Source organism: Hibiscus syriacus, unplaced genomic scaffold (genome assembly GCF_006381635.1).
Source record: "Hibiscus syriacus cultivar Baekdansim isolate YM2019G1 unplaced genomic scaffold, ASM638163v2 tig00002317_pilon, whole genome shotgun sequence".
In the NCBI taxonomy this organism is placed as follows: Eukaryota; Viridiplantae; Streptophyta; class Magnoliopsida; order Malvales; family Malvaceae; genus Hibiscus; species Hibiscus syriacus.
The window spans coordinates 1552827-1557644 of NW_024061925.1; positions in this window are offsets into that span (position 1 = coordinate 1552827).

Genomic DNA, 4818 nt, shown 5'->3' on the forward strand with positions numbered 1-4818 from the left:
GTAACATGGCCTAATCTCAAGATAATTTCATTCTTGTGGATTGTATCCATCTCTTCTTCACTTGATTAATATGGAGATGTTGAATAAATTCTTCTCTTTCTTCAGAAGAGTTCTTCTCATTATGAACTTTCCGTTGGGGATGATTGACCTATTTCCTGTGATAGAGTCATTCAAAAAGTTGAATAAGCTCTTGATGAGTTCTTCTCATTATGAACTTTCTCTAGAAAGGCTGATGCTAATCTATCTCCTTCTGTGATAGAATTATGCAAAAAGTTGAACAAATTCTTCTTATTATGAACTTCTTCTTCCTTCTTCAGATGAGTTCTTCTCATTATGAACTTCTCTGGAAAAGCTGCTCCATCAAGTGATGGATTTGAGCAAAAGGTTGAACAAATTCTTCTTATTATGAACTTCTTCTTCCTTCTTCAGATGATTCTTCTTATTATGAACCTTTTCTGGCAAAAATAATCCATCAAGTGATGAATTCAGACAAAAGGTTGAACAAATTCTTCTCATTATGAACTTCTTCTTCCTTCTTCAGATGAGTTCTTCTCATTATGGACTTCTCTGGCAAAAATAATCCATCTGGCAAAAATAATCCATCAGTGATGAATTCAGAAAAAAGGTTGAACAAATTCTTCTCATTATGAACTTCTTCTTCCTTCTTCAGATGAGTTCTTCTCATTATGAACTTCTCTGGAAAAGTTGATTCATCAAGTGATGGATTTGAGCAAAAGGTTGAACAAGTTCTTCTCATTATGAACTTCTTCTTCCTTCTTCAGATGACGAGTTCTTCTCATTATGAACTCTACCTCTGGCAACAATAATCCATCAAGTGATGAATTCAAACAAAAGGTTGAACAAATTCTTCTCATTATGAATTTCTTCTTCCTTCTTCAGATGAGTTCTTCTCATTATGAACTCTACCTGGAAAGGCTGATCCAGCAAATGATGGATTCAAGTAAAAGGTTGAACAAATTCTTCTCATTATGAACTTCTTCTTCCTTCTTCAAATGACGAGTTCTTCTCATTATGAACTCTACCTCTGGAAATACTGAATCATCGAATGATGAATTCAAGCGAAAAGTTGAACAAGTTCTTCTTATTATGAACTTCTTCTTCCTTCTTCAGATGACGAGTTCTTCTCATTATGAACTCTACCTCTGGAAATACTGAATCATCGAATGATGAATTCAAGCGAAAAGTTGAACAAGTTCTTCTCATTATGAACTTCTTCTTCCTTCTTCAGATGAGTTCTTCTCATTATGAACCGAACTGGAAATACTGAATCATCGAATGATGAATTCAAGCGAAAAGTTGATCCATCATATGATGGATTTGAATCTTTGCTAAAATTTTGAAATTCCTGTCAAATATTCAACATGGATAAAATGAATGAAAATGCTCCTATTTTGCAAATGTCTAAATATGATGCATGAATGTTAATGCAATCTTCATTTGACTTCAAAATGGTGAACTCGGTTTTCCTCCACTTCATCATTTATTGCCAGGGTCACCTCTGGATATCAGTGTAGCAACTTATGCTATCAAGCTTGCATTTCTGAAGAACTATCTGATCAACTTGTATCTTTATGTATTCTTTGCTTCATGAAAGTCTCAGAAGAATTGTTTTATTTGTGGAACTCTTGTCGTAGTCAGAATTATGACCTTAATGCCCCATTTTGTCTTGGATAAAACCAACTTTATTTGTTTGGACTTGTGTAGAAATCCCATAAAGTTTTCATCTTTGAAAAGAGAATCTGTCATCTTTAAAAAGAGAATCTATCATCTTTGAAGAGTGTAGATGTAGATATGCCTGACTCAGCAGGGATTAATTAAGAGAGTAGAGTATGTTCTGATTTGACTCTTGAAACATATCACAAGGAGGATTTATTCCAATTCCTTTCATGTCTCCACATCTAATTGGATCTCGAACAAAGCAATTCAAACCATATCATGTAAAGATGTTTAACAACAACCTATTATTTGATCTTAGTTGGCTCCAATAGTTTCTGTTGTTAAAATTTCAGCTCTCCTTCTGTGGAAAGAAATCTTCATCATATCTCAACTTCTAATCTTGGGGTTGAAGAAGACAGACTTCATCTTGGATCAAAAATGGAAACCATATGATCACAACATTGGTTCAGCACTATAATCACTGGTTCATAAACATTTGACAATACATTCATCTTTTCCTGTGGTTTCTGTCGAGATGTAAAACACTTGACAACACATTCATCCTTTTCTGTGGCTTCTGCTCAGATGTTTGTAAAACATTTGACAACACATTCATCCTTTCTTGTGGTTTTTGCTCAGATGTTCATAAAGCGTTTGACAACACATTCATCCTTTTCTGTGGCTTCTGCCAAGATTTCTTAATCATTGAAGCTCTTTGCCTAGTGTTCAAAGCTTTTGAATGATGTCATAAGACCATTTGAGAGCAAAACTCAGTGGAGATTCAAGTGTGATATTAGTATGACCAAAAAGTTGGTCAAATTCACAAAATGTACTAGTGTCGAATTGAATAGGAGATATCAACTGATCACGTTTTCATATCGGGCAAAGGCAAATATAATACTGATCACGTTTTCTTCTGTAATGAGCGTTGTAAGAATTAGAAACATATCAGCTATAGAGGCCATGTACAAGAAGAGGTTCATGGAATTCTTGCCGCTGGGATGAAACACCCATGATAAAACCAAAATAGATGAAAACTCAGTTCATCCTGGCTAGCAATGATGATCCCAATAACAACGGGAATAACAGTAATATAAGGGAGAGTCGAGTCTCCCTTTTCAATGTCATCAAGTAAGCAAAAAACTGATGTGAAAAACAGCTTCATAATCTCAACATTATGGTTGAAACTAACTGCCAGGAACCTCAAAGAAATATTTCAATTATCACTGACACAAAAGGCCAAATTCAGATTTCGAGGCCTCGAGGAACTGATCCTTGGATCGAATGGTCTACAAAGGGACCATCTTTATTCATGCGATTGTGATGTAGCTTAATAAGGAACACGCTATCATGTGACACATGGTTAAGAAGATTGGGTATTTGAAAACATATTTGCTGAGTAGATATTTTTTCAACAACATGATCATAATGTAACTGCCTGATGAACGAAGCAATTATGTATAGTCAGCTTCATTGTCATTGTTTCACAATTTTCATTCTTCATACCTTTCTGTCTCATTGGAAATATCTGTTCAAGTCAATGATCTTGACAAATGATGATGTGGGCCTTCAGCATGCCCCAACAATTGCTGATACGATCGTTCAAAAATGCATCAACAGTCCTAATTCTGATTGAAATGGGCTTTCAACATGCCCCGATATTTGCTTCTTGTTATCTGAGCCTTCAAAATGCCCACATGGATCTGTCTGAAGGAACCTTTAAAATGCCCTAACATTTGCTGATACAGATGTTAAAAGTGTGCTCAACATTACTTCTTGTTGAGATGAGCCTCCAAAATGCCCAAATATTCATATTGCTGTGAGCCTTCAAAATGCCCCAATATTCTATTTCTGGTAGAAATTGGCCTTCAATATGTCCCTCTAGATCTGTCTAAATTGGGCTTTCTAGATGCCTCAATTTTCAATTTCTGGTTTACTCTCGACGTCTGTTTGACTTGAATATCATGATCCCTACAAGGTTCAATTTTGACAATACACTGTGGTGGATACTGTGGCTTTATTCGTGCTCCAAATATGTTTATCCTGAATACTCTCATTCTGGTGTCACTAAACAATAATATTGTCAAGTAACTGGAGAATTCTCTTGATATTATTACAAACTTAAGAAGTACTCAATCATTCTGACAGAAACGTCTGAGATATGTGTCTTCTGAATGAGGTGACCATTTTCTGTATCTGGAGGGATTTAGTCGGACAGAGTATAAAATAGCTTGGTAATCCGTTCCAGGCTGACACAGTGGCTTATCATCTTTTAGTGAAGGCCATCTCTGAAATATACTTTCTGTGGGAGAGAAACCAATTTATGCAAACGTAATCTGATACAATGGCAACTACATACAATGGTACAAGCTCATCAAAAATCCGCACCCATGCAACATGTTGATCCTGATAACAACTCATCTGATTATGAAGCGATCTTCAGGATGATTTCACAGATATTGATAGTTCTTCTGATATCTAGGAAATCATGAATTCTGATTCTGATGAGGAGAGTAACTGTTATACTTGACAAAAATGGGATTCTCAGAGGTTGAGGCTTCAATAACCATGGAGAGATGTGGTTCAGATTCATCAATTGCAGATTGACAGATTTTATATGTGCTGATCAAATGGCTAAGGTTACTGATGCACTTCTTATGGTAGAAGATAGGAAGCCATTATGCAATGATCCCAATTACAGCAAAGGCGAAACTTGGGCTATGATTTGTGGAAAGGAAGAAGCAGAGGAAGCTTGAAAATAAGCTTCTTAATGAAGATGATAATGCAGTTCATCTTTCAATTTCAATGATTGGTTATGGGATTCCTACCGAACCAGATCAGATAACTCAAAGAACATTTCCAAAAGATGCTATTGAACACATTATTCTTCCAAATTCAATGATTAGTCTTGTTCAACCAGATCAGATAACTCAAAGAACACTTCCAGAAGATGCTATTGAGCACATTATTCTTCCAAATTCAATGATTAGTTCTGTCCAACCAGATCAGATAACTCAAAGAACACTTCCAGAGATGCTATTGAGCACATTATTCTTCCAAATTCAATGATTAGTTCTGTCCAACCAGATCAGATACTCAAAGAACACTTCCAGAAGATGCTATTGAGCACATTATTCTTCC